Genomic DNA, 19,082 nt, shown 5'->3' with positions numbered 1-19,082 from the left:
AGCAAATGTAGTGCAGATGATATTGTATAGTCAAGAAGTGAGATCTTGAATATTAGAATAGCTTTTCCATAGGGGCACCTGAGGAGCTCTGTGAAGTGCAGGCTTCCCAGACCAACAGTGAAGGGGACCATTGCCAACAAATACGGGGAATGATATATTTTTAGTGTCATTAGGTAAAATACAGGCTGGAAGAACTCTAATTTGAGTTGGAGGTAAGTAATGAAGAGTTACAGAAAATATAGTACAAAGAGTAGATGAGGTTAATGCAGTGGTTTCTGAACATATTAGGTGCTGAACAAGAGTTTGTTTTTCGATCAAAGACAATTATCTTAGTGTATTTGGGACAGTATGAATGGGTGTCTCCTAAGTCAGTATATTTACTAAGGAGAATGCATAATGGCACATAGTAAAATCAATTAAAATTTGAATTAAGAAATTAAAACTAACAGATGTTCAGAGAAGCAGGAGTATGTCTTGCTACCCTACTTATTTTCTACATTATTACCATGACCATGGTTAATGAGTAAACATAGTAAGAGTTACCATGACAAAGTCCCTTCTGAGTGATGTATGTGGAATCTTTTCCTTGGATAGAAAACATGATTTTGTTAATAAAACTACTGCGAACACTGTATATTAATAGTCATTGTACTGTCCAGGAAACTGGACTGGTTTTATAACTTTTATAAGACTGTGTAAGACTGCTGAGTTCAGTTCTCCTACCAAGCTGACTAACCGGCGAGGTGTTTTCCAGCAATGTGCAACTATAACTCTGTTAACTAGTGTACTCCACTGAGAGAAATTGAAAGATGCCCATATTACCCTGTAATTTTGTGTTTACTCATCTGTAAAATGTGGATTATAAAAGCTTCTTTTCACATGAAAGTGTGTGAATACCAAATGATCATGCACTGGGAAGATATTTTTTTATATTCTATGATGCATTGTAAAGAATAAACCATTTTTTCCTAATTTCTGTGTAAACTTTATTTTGTTATTGACATGATGATACCTACAAAGAAACAGCCATGAAAAGATGTTAGCATCTCTGGTCTGAATAACACATGTGACTTCCAGAAGCCATTGAATCTGATGCCATTTAGATGCCACTTCTTCCAGAACATCTTTCTTTCACCTTCTGTCAAAGTGCCGTTTTTCACTGTGAGCAACGATGAATCCTGGAGCTCTTAAATAACTCCGAGGATCAAGTTGTTAACTTGTGCACAAAGATAGAAACATATGAAGGGGGAAGGATGCTATTTTCAACCATGGACAATTGTTTCACATATCTACAAACAGATAATTAGGGAAGTAAGTATAGTCTCATAGCCATAGTTTTGAATTAAAATGTGGCACACGGATTAAACTATTTTTCCAATAGTCCAAATTTTATTTGCATTTCTTCCTACACATGTGTTTCTAAGGAAGGAGTAAGGTTTTTCCCCGCCGCTGTACTTGCCCCAAATAACACACTGGGACTCTGTAATTGATATAATGCTGTTGGCCAGGTACTAGTTTCTTATCGGCTAGCTCTGTCTTAAGTATTAACCCATTTCTATTAATCTCCACGTGGTCTCATCTTACCGGAGAGAGAGAGCCCACCGGCCTTCTGCTCTCTCCGGTCTTCCATCTTGACTCCTCCTTACTCCTCTCTCCTCCTTGTGTCCTAGTCCCTCCTGTCTTCCTTTCCTATTGGCCAACAGTGCTTTATTCATTAACCAGTATGAGAAACATATATATACAGAATGACATCTCCCATCATGTGTTCCTTAAAATGCCTTTGTAAGCTTCTCAGTTTCTCCTAGTAATGCAGACAAAAAAAAAAAAAAAAAAAAAAACTATTTAAAAAACATGCTCGCAAGAGCATCCAATGGCATGAGTGATAAAGCTTCATGGGGTTACAGGATGGAGACAAAAGCTGTAGCATCTTCGACTCTACTTTTCCAGTTTGCAGTCTACAGTTTTGTGTGTGTGTGTGTGTGTGTGTGTGTGTGTGTGTGTGTGAAATGTGTGTATTTATGTGAATGAGTCATCACTGACCAAAATGAACATCCAGACTCTGTGACCACAAGTTATATATTTTACAGATACCAGATGAGAGGCTCCTTATGTAGTTCCTGTCTATAAGAATCACTTTTTAAAGGACAAGGTTACATGACCACATTTACAACTCATCTCCAAAGCCCCTGTTGCTTTGAATTACAAGAATTCTTTTTTTTTTTTTTTTTTGCCTTTTTTTAAAATTTATTTTATATAACCAAGTCCATTTAAATGAAAACAAACATTTATAGACAATCTTTGGGAATTTGGGCATCGTTCTTTCCAAACTACTTCCTGCTGGTAAGAGGTGCTGTCATCGGGGATTCGAAGAAGATTCAGAAATCCTGGCTGTAGTCTGTAAGACTGCTTTGTCCAGCTGTTTTGAATGTAGGATCACCTGGTACTCTGATTCAGGTGGTCTGACTTGATCAAACCACATTAGTCTGGAAGGAATCCACATCTTTTCATTTTCTGTGGAAACAAAAATAGAAATCCTTTTCCCCAGTAACTTGTCCTTGAACTTAAATTTTGGAGTCAAAGCATTTTTTATATTTAATTTATTATTTTACATGTCGATCCCAGTTCCCTCTCCTTCTCTCCCTCCCTCTCTCCCTCCCTCCCTCCCTCCCTCCCTCCCTTCCTTCCTCCCTCACTTCCTCCTTCCCTTCTTCCCTCCCTTTTACCCTTTCTGCCCTCTCACATGCACTCTAACCACCCTCAGCTCCCATCCCCCTACCCCAATTCCATATGTAGGGGAATGCCATCCAGTTGGGGTCATGTATATCTGACAGGTCATGTGATAATAATCAAAACACCTAGCATACAGAATAAGAATTACAAGGATTCTTCCAGGTGTTTCCTTTCGCTGATGACCAAGTTAGGATCAGCTGATTCACTAGGATTTTCATTCTGGGTTCCGTAGACAGATATTGACGATACCTTGGGAACACCAAGGTCTGTTTGCTAGCTGGGTTCCTATTCACTTCTACTCTGCATCTGCTTATCACACTGGTGTTTTTGCAGCATGAGGGCCACACTGAGTGACTTCCTTGGGACACTCTAGCCCCTTTCCAGGTTTGTAAGTTCTTGAAACACCTATTCTTGCCCTTCGTCTTCCCTCAGGTCAAGGACATGCAGGAGAAAACTTACATTTTATTATCTCTGTGTGATCATTAAATCACCTGTTGGGTTTTGCCACTCACCCTTGCGATTGGCTCTATTAACCTTTGAAACATTTAGTGTGTTTTATACTTTAAGAACTATGGGACTACGGTGAATTTTAATTGATTTCCTTTGTCCTTCCAGAGGGTGTTTTGAAATTCTTTCTTGAGATAATTTTGTTTAATTTATGACAACTTTGCCTGGCTGGGCTTCTTACAAGAATGACATATTTGGCAAGATTATTTATGAAATATTAAATGTGTACCATGAAATACTAAATTTTTAATTGCTGCTTTTCATATATTCATTGAGTACACATCCCCTTCTTATGGCTAAATTAATTCTCTTGTGCATTTTTAGGGACAAATCATTTATACTGAAATGGTATTCCTGTGGAAGAAGGTTACCTACATTGCTATTCTTTACAATCTATTTTAAGATATTTCCTAACACATGTGTAGACCACAGCAGATGCTTAGTGTCTGAGAATTTCATATATTCAAATCTACTTCCTTTATTTTTCCTTCATTTTCTCCTCTACCAGTCCTTCCCATTGCATGTGCTGTGTTTATAAACACACTTAGTGCTGCCCGTATGTGCATGACTGTAGGACTCTCTACTAGAATGTGGGTAACATCTCACAGGTCATATGTCTTACAGAGCTGAATTTTCTTTCCAAGTATCCATCAGTTGCCACATTGATCAGCTAGAGGTATGACTTGATGAACCATGCCTCATATTAAGTTTGAATTGTATAGGTCTTGTGAAGGCAGCCACAGTTTTTGTGTAAACAATGGTCCCGTAATGTCCTACAAATACTATTCTTCTGCAGAAACTCACCACCTCTGTCTCTCACAATATTTCTGCTCCCTCTTCTATGATCATCCATTGGCCTTGGAAGGTCAAGGTGTCATTTAAATGTTCCTTTTAGTGCTGAGCTCTTCACTGTCTCTTAGTGTCTACATGTTGGCCAATTACAGGTGCCTGTATAAACCAACTACTTCAAAATCAAGTTTCTATTATAAAGGTTTAGAGGTTCATTAATGTATGTGTATAAGATAACAACATATGGATCAGTTTAGCCCATCTTGCAGAATATTAAGCTATGCCCCTCAGGGTCAATGACTTAGCAAGTCACTGGGTTTGGGCCCAGTTTACAATACCAGGCACAAGTTCCATCTTGTGAGATGAACTTCGAATACTAATCAAAAGTAGTTGCTCACACCTGTCACCTTATCACACCAGTGTGTATATCTTTGCAGGTCAACCATTGTTGTAACTTTCAAGATTAACAGCTAGGTATGATTATTGACTAACTTTGTGCCCTGGTAGCACGCGTAGAATTTTCCAGCAATGTAGAGACAAGCCAGTAGTGATAAAGCTTCAATTACTGGCGGCATCATTTCTCCATGTTCAGTGATGCAACTATGTTCAGTCTTCAGAACATAGCAATATGGACTTACTACCAATGTCTGGAGAGTAGGAAGAGCAGTGGTAACAGCTTATAATGTTTATTGGGGTCGGGTTCCTTTGGGACATCACTGACCAATGACTCATAAAGAGATAAGTCAGACCAGGCACTGGGCTTATTCTTACTCCATTGTGAACTGGGTAAAATAAATACAAGTTTTAATTTATGTATCCCTGATGGCTGAGAAAGTTGAAATAAGATGTTAACCATTGCTTGGTTATTTTTCTTCTGTGAACTCTCTAGTTCCATGCCCCAATTTTTAATTGAGTTGTTTCTCTTCTTGGTGTTGTTTATTTGAGTTGCTTGCAATTCTAGTTACTAACCCTCTGTCAGATACACGGCTGATAATTTTTTTCGGTGCAACTGGTTGCCTCCTCAATAGAATAACAGTATCCTTTGCTGTAAGGAGGTGCTTCACTTTAAATTTTACTCTTCTCTACAAATGAAGTCCACTTAAAACTTGTTACCTAGTAGGAGCCTGCAGTTGCCTTCAATGACAGCTGAGAGATGCTGCTCTGGTCTGTTAGAAGTTACAAAGCCTGTCCCAGGAGGAATAATAGCTTTGACTTGAACTAATCAACCACAGAGCTTGAAAAGCTTAGAAATACATAACCTCAATTTTTAGCAGGAACCAACCTTAAATCTGATCACCTGGTGATAAGCTTTTTAATCTATTTAGAGTCAACCACCATCGAACTTTTATCTTAAGGAAACAGGCAACTGGATGAGGCTGATAGAATTGAATGATTTTTGACTCAGTCTGTAGTCTGTTAAAAATTAGGATTTCCCACAGACTGAGAATATATATGGGGAAGATTAACTTTTTTAGCTTAATCAGATAAAACCACAGCTTTTTAAAAATCAAGTTCATTTTATACAAAAAATATTCTCAATGTTTCTAAGACTAACTTAACTTCTTATAAAACACTAACATGTATATAATTTCTATTTTCTTAGTAATCGTAGTAAATATAGATAATTCTGAGGTCACAAAAAGAAATGAATTATTGCTTTTGAAATATAGACAAATAAACAAATAACCCTGCATTGACACATAAAGAAAGATATTATTAAATGTTATGTCTGTATAATTCCCAGTTCCAATTAATTTACAGTTATCTGGTTACTTCTTGTAAAAACACAGTGAAATTTCAATCATCAATTTTAATATATGAATTATCAATTTCACTTTTCTACTGAAAATCTGAACCCCAAACCATTATAACAATCCTGTCAGCGTCATAGACCTCATAAACTCTAATGCTTTGTTTGAACTTTTAAAATGTAGATGTAGAATGTGTAATTAACTATGACTGGATGGCTGCTCTTTGGATTTTCTTTCGTCAGCCAGAACTGAAAAGGAGCCAAAGTTAGGCGCTGATTATAGTTGGGGTAAGTACAGAGAAACAGGTGTGATGAGAAATCAACGAAAGGCCAAAATATTTTTTAACTGATAATAGATATCTATCTAAAATATTCAATTTACCGTTTTTCCCTCCACTGACCCCTCCCAGTTCCTCCCCTCTTCTCCTGCCATTCCCTCTCTCCATAGAAAATGAACAGGCATCTAAGCAATAACAAGATAACATAAAACAAAACCAACCAAATCTGAATAGAACAAAACAAATAGGAGAAAAATAGCCAAAGGAAAAGCAGAAAAAATATAGAAGCTTCTACAATACTAGGTTTAGATGTCCCTCCTGAATTTCCTCCCTCATCCCCCCTCTACCTTCCTCTTCCTCAGTTGATCCTCCAGTTCCAGTACAGATCCTCATCCATCCATAGATATACTTCTGTTTCCCCTTTCTAAAGAGATCAATCCCTGCCCATAGTCCTTTACTCTATATCTAATCTCTGTGGTTACACAGATTGTAGCTTGGTTATCCATGTAACATCCACATATGAGCAAATACATGCCATATTTTTCTTTCTGGGTATGGGTTACCTCACTCCAAATTATTTTTCTTTTCTAGTTTTACCCATTGACCTGTGAAACTTATAATTTAATTTCTAAGTAACATTACATTGTGTAAATTTACATTTCATTTATTCTTCTATCTGTTGATGGGCCTCTAGGTTTCCAGTTTCTGGCTATCATGAATAGAGCAATTATGAACATGGTTGAGCAAGTATCTGTCAAGTAGGATGAAATTACCTTTGAGAATATACCTGGGTGGCACAGTCCTGAGACAGATCAATGTCCATCTTCCTGAGGAACCACAGTGGCTTCCAAAGTTGCTTTGCAAGTTCTGAGTCTGCCCAGCGATGGACAAGTGTTCCTCTTACTTCTCATGCTCCCCAGCATCACCTGTGATTTATTTTATTGAGCTTGGCCATTCTCACTTCTGTAACATGAAATCTCAAGGTCGTTTTAACTTGAATTTCTCTGACTGCTAGCTATGCAGAACAGTGCTTTAAGTGATTCTCAGACTCCTCTTTACAGAATTCTCCGTTTAGATTTGAGGCCGTTTCTTAAATGGTTTGTTTGTTTTCTTGATGCCCAGTTTATTTTCAATTATTTAAACATTTTGTATATTAGCCCTCTACTGGATGTTCAGTTGGTAAAAAAAAATCTTCTTTTTTGGGTGTTGGTGGCACACGCCTTTAATCCCAGCATGCAGGAGGCAGGCAGAGGCAGGCGGATCTCTGTGAGTTCAAGGCCAGCCTGGTCTATAGCTCTAGTTCCAAGACGGCTCCAAAGCCACAGAGAAACCTGTCTCAAAAAACAAAATAAGTAATAAGAAATCTTTCCGCATTATATAGCCCTCCACTTTATCTGAATGATGGTGTACTTTTCTTACAGAAGCTTAGTCTCATGAAGTCCTATTTACTAAATGTTGTCTTTTTGACTATGCTAAGTGCTCTGTTCAGAGTCCTTTCTTTCCTCTGACAATGAGTTCAAGGCTATTCCTATCCCCACTTTCTCTTCTGTCGGGTTCAGTGTATCAGGTCTGATGTTGGTCTTTGATCTGTTTAGAATTGAGTCATATGCAGGGTGAGAAGTACGGCTCTATGGGAGAGATTATACAACTTTGTCTTTTTTCCTAATTTTAGTGCAATTGCTTTGATTTTCTGTCCATTTAGGCTGATGTTGGCTACAGGCTTGCTGTAATTTGCCTTTATTATGTTTAGATATGTCTCTATATTCTTAAGCTCTCCAGACATTAAATCCTGAAGAAGTATTGGATTTTGTCAAAGGGCTTTTCTCCATTCTATAAGATGATCATGTGGATTTCATCTCAAGTCTGTTTATAAGACAGATTACATTTACTGGTATACATAATATCCTCAGTTTCTGTTTGAGAATATTGTATATTCTCAAAGACAATGGCTTCTCTTGCTGAGCATCTGAGCTGGTACAGTAGATACTAATTGTCTTCAAATAACAATGTTTTAAAAATAGTGAAAGTAACCTCTTATTTATGTCAGAAAAAGTTACAATGGCAAAGACAGGATATTTTTATGTCAAGATTCCTCATGGATGGATACAAACTTTCATGACAATAAGTGAGTTCTTAGGCTTGGCTTATGCTATTCTAAAAACGATGGCCTATCATGAAGGGATTGTTGCAAACTGGAGAATAGGGGTGGTGGAAAGCTTGGATCAGAACAATTCTGAGTGACTGAGCTTGTGGGAGACTGACTTATGTCCCAGAGCCCAAAACTTGGAGATCTACTATACTGCCATGGAAAAAAATGCTTCTCTAGCACCAACATCAGAGGTGACTCATTCTTACACACTCGTAGCCAGTTAGATGGAGCCTCACTTGATAAAATCATAGTTAATTTTCAAAATCCTCTGTCTCCCTCCCTCTCCCTCTTCCTCTCCTCCCTCTCTCTCTCCCCCTCTCCTTCTCCACCTCCCCCTCTCCCTCCCTCTCTCTTTCTCTCTCTCACACACACACTTGTGTACACACATAGGGCTGCATGCACACAGCCTCTCACACATGCATCTGCATAAACACACACACATGATAATGTCAGGTTTTAATCAATATACTTAGGGAATAAACCTACCCTTTCAGAAAATTCAGTTGTTACTGCTTTATAAGTATAGTAGTTAACTAATGTTTAATAATGTCCGTGGTGTGTTGTTGTTGTTGTTTTCTTATTACTTTCTCATTATATTAGCTGAAATAATACCCATTGTTTGACGGCTTTCAGCAAACCTTGACTCATTCAGATTCACAGTGTCACTGCCCTTGGTACCCTTCCAAAGTATCAACAGTGGCCATGAAAACATCTACCCACTAGACTGCAAGGCCCTTATAAAAGTAAGACACCATCAATTTTATGCTTGAGTCTCCATTCTATAAGCAGGTCTAATGATGTGTAGATACGTAGCAGGCTATGAGTGTAAATCTGTGGATGGATATGTAAATGATATGGATGAACTGCAAAGTGGGTATATTTCAGAAGAGTATCTCTGCTTTTAAGGATAGATTTCCAGGATCAGAATTTATGATTAATTAAAGCTGCAGAGAACAGAAAGTTCATTTTTTTCAGTACATACTGTGCTGAATTAAAAATATACAGTTAATATGATAACAAGTTTAAGGAATTTCACGATTGCCTTCCCTGATTGAATCTTAATGTCGACATAGAAAAATATACAGTGTTGGAAATGTTACAAGTTGTTATGGCAGTGATATAAAAATTTATAAACTAAAAATTTCTGAGTACAGGTGTTAGTTTATAGCTGCTCTCTCTCTCTCTCTCTCTCTCTCTCTCTCTCTCTCTCTCTCTCTCTCTCCCTCTCCCTCTCTCCCTCCCTCCTTACATTCTCCCTTCCTGTCTGTACTTTCAGAATGTGATAACACTTAACTTACTGCTTTTGTCCTTAGATCTGTCTCGCCAATGATTTTGGTTTTTTGTTTTGTTTTGTTTTGTTTTTGTATTTTATTTACTTATTTGGTTTATATAACCAAGCCCTTTTAAATGAAAACAAACATTTATAGACAATCTTTGGGAATTTGGGCGTCGTTCTTTCCAAACTAATTCCTGCTGGTAAGGGGCGTTGTCATGGGGGATTCGAAGAAGATTCAGAAATCCTGGCTGTAGTTTGTCAGGCTGCTTTGTCCAGCTGTTTTGAATGTAGGATCACCTGGTACTCTGTTTCAGGCGGCCTGGCTTGATCAAACCACATTAGTCTGGAAGGAATCCACATCTTTTCATTTTCTGTGGAAACAAAAATAGAAATCCTTTTCCCCAGTAACTTGTCCTTGAACTTAAATTTTGGAGTCAAAGCATTTTTTATATTTAATTTATTATTTTACATGTCGATCCCAGTTCCCTCTCTCTCCCTCCCTCCCTCCCGTTTACCCTTTCTGCCCTCTCACATGCACCCTAACCACCCACCCCTCCCATCCCCCCACCCCAATTCCATATGTAGGGGAATGCCATCCAGTTGGGGTCAAGTAGATCTGACAGGTCATGTGAAGTAGGGACTAGGGCTTCTCTCCTGTCTCCAGGATTTTAGACCTACAGCAAAGGATCACCAGCCTGTAATTCACACCACCAGAGGAAATAGGATACATGGTGTATTCTAAGAGATTCATATAAACTCCCTCACAGAACCAGAGCTCAGGGGAAGTGGAGGGTGGGCAGCGAATGGAGAGAGAAGTAGGAGAAAATGAGGGGGGAGGAAAGGAAAACACATGGGACCAGGAAGATTGAGTCCAGTTGGGAATAGAAGACAGGAGAGAGAGAGAGAGAGAGAGAGAGAGAGAGAGAGAGAGAGAGAGAGAGAGAACATAAAAGAGGGAGCCAATATTGGTTTGAAGATAAAATTGAACACAAAGAAAGGTCTAGAGAACTACAAGACTGCCGCCAACTAACAATCTGAGCTTCCGTGGAAAGGCTACCATAAATGCCCTTCCCTGATATTGAGATCAACAACTAATTTATCCATGGAGCCCTTATGTAATACCTGTTGGAAACAGGAGCAAACACCCATACATAAACACTGAGTCGAACTAGAACCCAGCTGCAGATGGAGAAGACAAGACCAGGCAGCAGAAACACATAGAGACAGCTGACCTGAACAAGGAGGAGCTAACGGGCCCCCAGACTGATAGCTGGGAAGCCAACATGGGACTAACTCAGGCCCCCCTGAATATGGGTCTCAGCCAGAAGGACTGAGCAGTCTAAAGAACCTCAGACAGTGGAGCCAGGATGTATCCCTGGTGCACAAAAGGACCTTGCTAACCTGCCAGTGATTTTGATGAGAGAACAGCCGATCCTCTACTGCCTTTGCTATGGAAAGCAGGGATGGCTCTCTGCAGTCTCCTGATGGTAGGAATTTCATCTTCATTCTCACTGCAGATCTGCTCCCTCTTGAAGTGTTTCTGTGTAAGAAAGAAAGGCACAGAGAGATTGGCATCTCTGCACAGCTAGCCACAGCCCAAGCTCCCTTTTCAACTGTTTCTTTCCAGAAGAACTTGTTCTCTCCAACCCACATCCTCTCAAAACGCCTTAGCGTGGTTATCAAATCTGCACACTGTCTTGAGATGTGTGATGGATTGCTCTTGAAAATGAATTTAACTGTATGTCAGAACACAAAACCTGAAAATTTAAAAGAAATAAAAAGCAGCAAGTGTTCTTTGCTGTTGTGAAATAATTGTTTTGTTCACTGTGAAGATATATCTTTGCCAAGCAGCCCTCTGGTTACATTAATAAAGGGCAGAATGGCCCATAGCTTGGCAGGAAGAAGCTAGGCAGGATTTCTGGGGGGTGGGGGGGATGAATGGAGACCAACCAGAGGGCAAGGAGAGGCAGCAGGAGGTACAAGATGGAAGAGAGATAAAAAGCTATGAGGCAAAGCATAGATTAATATAAATCCGTTAATTTAAATTGTAAGAGCTAGTGGGACAAACTTAAGCTATAGACTGAGCTTACAAAATTAATAAGTCTCTATGTCACTTTGTGAATTAGGGCCCAAAGAAATATTTGTCTGCACTTTGCATATGAATTCTGCTTAGCTTACCGACAACTCGGCACTTTGTTGTACTGATTCTTAAGTGCTTGCTAGAAATAAAACGTTTACTAATTTAAATTTGACTGGCAACAAATAAGTAAGTATTGTATATGTTAGGAAAACACCTCTAGCACCAACTGCTTAGGGCTGTGGGTCAAGGAGAGGGTCTAAGTTAAATTTGCACAAGAAACAAAACCTGGCACCTTCCAGGGCTCTGGCCTAAGAGATAGCACAGTCCAGCAGGAAAGTTTAGTTTTCCCTGAGGATGAGCAAGTGGGCTTGTTCCCTTTGTCTTAATCATCTCAGGGGAAACAAGAGGGAGGAGCACTGAGCTAAAATGTAACAAATCAAGAAGTCTGAGAATCTCTTAATGCAGGGCTAATTTATGTTGTTACTTCTCCTTTCCGTAGGTCGGGTATGCAGTCTCATTCCCTCATCGTCCTCCTCCTCTTCCGGTCATCGCTTTCCGTATTCTACTAATTCTTTTCCCACTCCTCCTATTTCTGTTTGTCCTCCTCCTCCTCTTTCCCTTCATCTCCCTTCTCTTCTCCTTTTTGACTCTTGCTCTGATAGCCAGCTTACCTGGCTATCCATGAACATTCTTGCCTTGGACTCACAAGTGCTGAGATGACACTACATCAGGTATATTTTCACTCTTTAAATTGTCACATTAGTGCTTGTGAAGGAAGGCTTCCCACAATCCGTAAAGTGAACTATGTCGACAAAAGCAGTATATATCCCAGTAGAACTGCAAAGGGGACTTCAGTTCTAAAACAGTACCTTATTCATTACTAACAAAATCTAATTAAAAAAATATTGACTTCTTTAAAAAAAAAAAAATAGGTCTCCTTGCGGTGTTGCAGGCTTTAATGATTTCTGGAGACACAGTAGGTAAAAAGCTTGGGGAGCCTACGGGAAATCCGTGCTCAGTCACCTTGCCATCCTCATTATCAAATCCACTAGCACGGAGCCTCAGGTGTTGCTACTGTCATAACAGATGAAACCTATCCTTTCCCAGTGTGGAGCCCTTTCATGAAGCCAGATGGGCTCTAATTAATGCAACAGTGTCTATAAACAGTCTGCTACTTTATATTCCTTGCTGAAAGCCTGAGGTCTATTTGGACAGCTTTCAATAAGTCAGGAAAGTCCCATGCCCATGAACTCTATAAAAATGGCTGGCTGGATCATCCCAGAGACTGTTAGTATCTAGACCGGGATGAAAAACTCATTTCTATGTGCTCATCGAGCTAAAGCAAAGAAAAGAAATAATAAAGTCAAATGCCATTTCAAATACTCCTGATTTAGCACACCTCCCATTCCCCCTTACTGGGGAAACCCCAAATTCTGTTCAGAGTGTCAGACTGCCGAGTAAGTCATTCACTTTCCCAGCTGGGAATGGCCATGCATGGGTTCCTGCTAATAACGGGTGTAAGGATGGCTGAAAAGAATTGCGGGAGGGACTGCATTTTTCCTTGTTGTTGTTGTTGCTGCTGCTGCTGTTTGTCTGTGTCAGTACTGTCTACTTAGTCATGACGCCTGAAGGGGACATGCCCATATTAAGTTCAAAAGGATAAACCTCTCACGATGAGGGTCAAGAGTCAAGAAATCGACAACTAAGACACCATGGCTGTGTACAAAACCCAGGGACAAAGAACTCAAGTCCCTTTCTTGAGTACATTCCTTCTCATTGATTCCCATGCAGCTTTGTGAGTGCCAAATAAAGTTCCCAGCTGCAGAGTTGTTTCGTCAGAAAGTCATGTTTTATTGGTCTGTTTTACTTGTGTGAATTAACAAATTTACTTGTTATCGAGACAATACTGGTGGGACAATGTCAGTCTCTTAAGTTCCCTCGGGATATTCAAAATTCTCACCGCATACCCTTGATTTAAAAAAAAAAAAAAAAAAAAAAACCAAGCAGACCACTTAGTAGCAAGACCGGAGAACTCAACAAGGTTCTCATTATGGAAGAATTCAAACAACACTTTCCAGAGGTTTGTAGTTTCCACTTCTGAGACCCCACACTATCAATATCTCTTAATTTCCATGAGATGAAAGTATCTGTTCTCTTGTAGACTATTCCTATGTCATTTCCATCCCTCATAGCTTCCCCTTGTTTCTTATAAAGCTTACTTATGTAAGGCTGAATGCAACCCCCTCTTTATTTCATGAGAGCAGATTTTGCTTAATGTTGCATCTATCAAGGGAACTCAAAGCAAGGCTTTTGTACATCTGCTGTCTACTAAATTTTAAGTCATTGTTCATCTTCAAAAGATATTATGTCTAGGAGGAAGGACAATACAATGTATTGAAGCATGAGAGGCTTTGTTTTGTTTTGTTTGAGACAAAATTTCTCTGTGTGTCGCTTTGGAGCCTGTCCTGGAACTTGCTCTGTAGGCCAGTGTGGCCTTGAACTCACAGAGATCTACCTACCTCTGCCTTTTGAGTACTGGTATTAAAAGTGTATTCTACCACCACTCAATCAAAAGAAAAAAAAATGTGTGTGTAAATACTCTGGTCATTATCTGACTTAGGCATCAATGTAGCTATAAATACACTCTTTTTAAGTAGAAAAGAAGTGTCATGCAAAACCCAGGAACAAAGAAGTCAAGCCCCCTTTTGAGTACATTTCTCCTCATTGATTTTCATGCAGCTTTGTGAGTATCTAAGTTCCTATCTGGTAGTGTTGTTTTGTCAAAAAGTGGTGGTTTTGTTGGTCTGCTTTACTTATGTGAATTAACATATTTACTTATTATCAAGACAATACCGGTGGAAGGTGGAAAAACGTCAGTCTCTCAAGTTCATAATATGAGTATTAGGATATCACAGTAAGGCAAAAGGGTTTCTAAGCCCGACAACAACTTCCTTGGGAGTCTTCTCCCTTATGGACTTGAGTTCTGTCTCTAGGAAATGGAAACTGTTCTCTTTGAATATTCCATGGGATCTTTCCCACATTCTACCATGATAACACCAAACAGAATAGGCTTCCTCTTGTTACTGAAACATTAAAGCCCTCCCAGTCTTTGTGGTCAGATCTTCCCCAAGATACCTGTAAGGAGTACGTTTTCCCGTCGGTCGCTGGTCTTGTCCCGCCAAACGTGCCAGCCCCAATTAACGCACAGAGACTCTGTATTTGATATAATGCTGTTGGCCACTTTCTTATCGGCTAGCTCTGTTTAATTATTAACCCATTTCTGTTAATCTAAGTATTTCCACGTGGTCGTATCTTACCGGGGAGTGGGGCAGGTGTCTCGTCTCCCCAGTCTCTCCATGTTGACTCCTCCTTACTACTTCCTCTTTCCTCCTTGTCTCCTAGTCCCGCCTGTCTTGCTTTCCTATTGGCCAACAGTGCTTTATTCATTAACCAGTATGAGAAACATATTTACAGAATGACATCTCCCATCAGATACCCAAGAAAATTGACTCAGTCACATCAGGGATCTGTTTACCTCTCTTTTAAGCAGAGACTTTCATGAGATCTTCTGGAAGAGTGTCGTCCACTCAATTCTGCCATTGCTATAGCTACTTAGCCCTTGGTAATGCTTGCTTTCATATTAAGTTTTCACATTTACTTGTGATAGCTGAATGTTTATCACCTATTGACATAGTCAATAAGGAACAGCTTTATGGCAAGGTTAGCTATTCTCTGCAGCTCTATTTGATATTATGTTGTAAATCTTATGAAAAAAATGATTCATAGAGGAAAGACCACTGTATAAAACCCAGAAATGCTACCAGAAACCCCTTAGCATATGCAGACCACAGACACACACACAGAGAGACACAGAGAGAGAGAGAGAGAGAGAGAGAGAGGAGTGTGATCTGTGAAATATATTTCATCAGTGAAGAGGAATGAAGGAGAATGAATTCATGTCATTCTTGAAAGTGATTGGAAGTGCATATAATCATACTAAGTAAAAAAATAAAACAGACTAAGGAACACAAATACATATTTCATGAGTGTAACAAGATTGTACTTATGTATATATGTGAATATACATGTAATGTACATACCCAGAGTAGTTGAAGAACAGTTCCCACAGACTTCTGGTAGCCTTCTGTAACCACCACTGTAATGCTGAGCGAGGAGTACTGTGATTTCAAAGTCAGCTCAGGCTGTATCAGGAGACTGGTGTGGAGATTTTTTTTTTTTTTTTTTTTCATGTCAAGTGAAATGTTCTCTCCTGGATGTTGACAGTCACAACAAGCAGAACACTGCGAACAATACTCATAGGGGCAGTTAGCAGCTTGCAAGTCAGGAGAGTTACAACCACAGACCTCTGCTCCTGGGAGGTGGCAATCAGATAGGTATGTGTGGACCTTAGAAAGCTCAGCTCTGTCACAGCAAGGACATTAACTACAGGGAGACCTGCACTTCTGAGCACAGTGTCAGTGACAGACTCCATTTTGGATTCTATTTTGTGGATACCAAGTGCTGGGAAGACAAAGCTTTCTTCTGGAGCTGGCTGGCTGGCTGCATGCTGTGGCAGGAGCTCAGGAGAAGCAACTGTCCTGAGGTGTCACTAATGTTGAGATGGGTTTCATTGTTCCGTAAGCAGCTTTTGCTATGATTGTTAAAGTCTACTTTTAAAAATATACATAGAATAGTGTTCAGGTCACCATCCACAATAATTCAGGCAACTACCGGCAGCAATAATGCACCCAGTGTTTTAAAACATAAAGTACCTGCAGTGGACATGGAATAGTGTTGGAGGATATGGGAGAAACTATAGGAGATGGACTAGTGTGCGCTGTGTTTGGTAATATATTTATTTCAACATAAATAGTAAAAAAAAAAAAAAATAACCCTCTTAAGATAACATTGCAGACTCTTCTGGCCAAAATCAGCAAGCATACATTTCAAAGACGGCGATGCAGGGGTGAGCTTCTTGATAATGTAGCTAGCTGCATTTCTGTCATCCATGCTCTAGAAATAATCCCCATAAGCTCATTAGTTCACCAAGCTGGGCTTGGGTAGCACTGAATCTCCTGTCCACAGTCAGCGGTCTTCCTCACATAAGATGTTTGTCCACATTTAAACAGATTAAGTCACATAACATACAAGGCAAAATAAGCGAACACAACAACAACAAAAGCAAAGCCCCACAGCAATAGCGGGCTAGCGTACAAACACAAGCACACATCAAACTGGAGAAAAATACATTTTAGTGAAAAAGCAGAATAGAGAGATGGTTCCGTTAGGAGGGGAGGGCTTTCTGCTTTTCTGAAGGACTATAGCTCTTCCTTGACACCCCGTAGGTAGCTCACAGCCATTGTTTGTCCTGCTTCAGCCAATCCTACACCCTCTCCTGACCTCTGCAGGCTTCTGCCACAGTGCAGCAGGTAACTACACACAAACACACATGCACGCAAACATAAATCAATTAAATATACACATTTCTAAAACAGCAGAAGGCTCCTCCCATGAGGAAATATTTCAGTGAAATAAACTGCACTGAAATAGAAACCCAGTTTCGTATTTCTGAAACTTAGTATTGTTGTAAAAGTTTTGCACACAATCATATTTCCTGATGTTGGAAGCTGTTGTTGATACATTAAATTAGAAAAATTAATGATGGTATAAAAATCATACCTGTGAAAGTGAATGTATATAATTTACAATTTGTGCATGAGTATAGCCATTTGTGTATGGCATTGATAGTAAAAAGGAAGGGTTGAGTCACCAAAGTTTAGGGTCCATCCTCTCTAGATGAAGACGTTAACTCAATGGCTTTCTGGTTAGAATGCATTATGCAGATAATTTTAAATAATCACTAGCAAACAAAATTAGTCAATGTAAATTTTCTGTAATCTATACCAAATATTAATATTTTATGTATTATGTACAGTTTTGAAATGTTTAACATCCTTTAAAAGGATAATAATATTTGCAGTCTGAGTAACTATTTCTCTTTAATTTTTCATTGTGTCATCATATAGATAGGAACTCATTCAAAACTTGAAATTAAAATGACAAAAGTTTCTTTGCTGAATAAATAATATGATTAAGCTATAAAACTCTGCAGTGTTTCTGAAGACATCCTAAGTCCGTAGGCTTTGCCAGTAGCACACATATAGTAGATGCACACATTGGTATGCCAGTCAGGGCATCAGATTGTAGGCTCTAGAACACCGAGTGGCGGTTAGCTTCTATCGTTAGCCATCTTAAACTCACCAGTTGTCATAATACATACTAAAAGAAAGAGCAAATGCACACAGGTAACTGTAGTCATCTCTTCATGATACCCCCTTATTTTTTTTTTTTTTTTTGTTTTATTTCTCTATTTCTTGGGTGGCACACCTGGTTCTGCTAGTGTTCATCTTCATCTGTAATTACTGGGGATGCTTGGAGCCTCTAATAATTGCTAAGCATTTTGGCTATAGCTTGTTATGTATCATTGATGTTAGATGCTAGTAGACTACATTAACAAGATCCAATATCCATGGTAAAACTCTGCATTGACCCCAGGAAATACCAGCATATAACTGATAGTGGTGTAATTATATTTAAAAAAGTGGTAGACTATATTGTCCTTTATAAACTTCACTAGAATCATATTGTACCTTTTGTATATTAGGATGTGTCTTTATCTACCTATCATCTGCTATCATGTGCCTATCTATCATCTATCTGTCTATCATTTATCTATCTATGATTCTGCTATCATTCTATCACACATAACCAGTAAAGACCAAAGATTAGGTAGTGATTATTTTCATATATATACACACATGTATATATGTATGTATATACATGTATATAAGTATATATGCTAATTATTATTTCTAAATTTTATTAAGCATAAATACTTATAAAAATTACTTGGTTAATTTATTAATTAACTAATGAAAAGTATAATTTCTAATTAATCTAATAAAATCTGTGTTAAAATTTTGAAACAACACAATTTTGCCCTAAAATATCAATTTATTATTGCTGATTTAGACTGTATATAATTCAGTTTCTCAGTGACATCTCTACAAAAGAGTTTTTCTCTAAAAAAAAATTAAGTCATAAATTTGTACATTATTTTATATAGTATAATGACCCTGAAACACTCAATATACATGAGCTGATATTTTAAAGACACTTGGGGAAACCACTGTTTGTAAGAAGCCAATAATAAGTTTTCTTTTAATGCGACTGATCCTTTTTGATCTGTGACTTTACTTAAATTTAGATTTTGTCACATCTCTAGTTCCTTATCACATCAGCTTGAAATAGGTTATGAAATTATTTTGGAGAGGTTGGCTGTTACCCCTCTTCAGGATTTATTCAAGATGATATAAAATCTTCCAGGAAAAATCAATGTGTCAGATTTATTTTCATGACCAAATCATCCTCAAATATCATAATGGCGTGTAATGCTGTGTACTGCTCCTGTGAAGCTCAGCAAGGACAGACAAACTTCTGCACACAGGGGCCACGTGAAAAGT

The sequence above is a fragment of the Phodopus roborovskii genome, unplaced genomic scaffold (assembly GCF_943737965.1).
Source record: "Phodopus roborovskii unplaced genomic scaffold, PHOROB, whole genome shotgun sequence".
NCBI classification, from domain to species: domain Eukaryota; kingdom Metazoa; phylum Chordata; class Mammalia; order Rodentia; family Cricetidae; genus Phodopus; species Phodopus roborovskii.
This window is presented reverse-complemented; position numbering follows the sequence as displayed.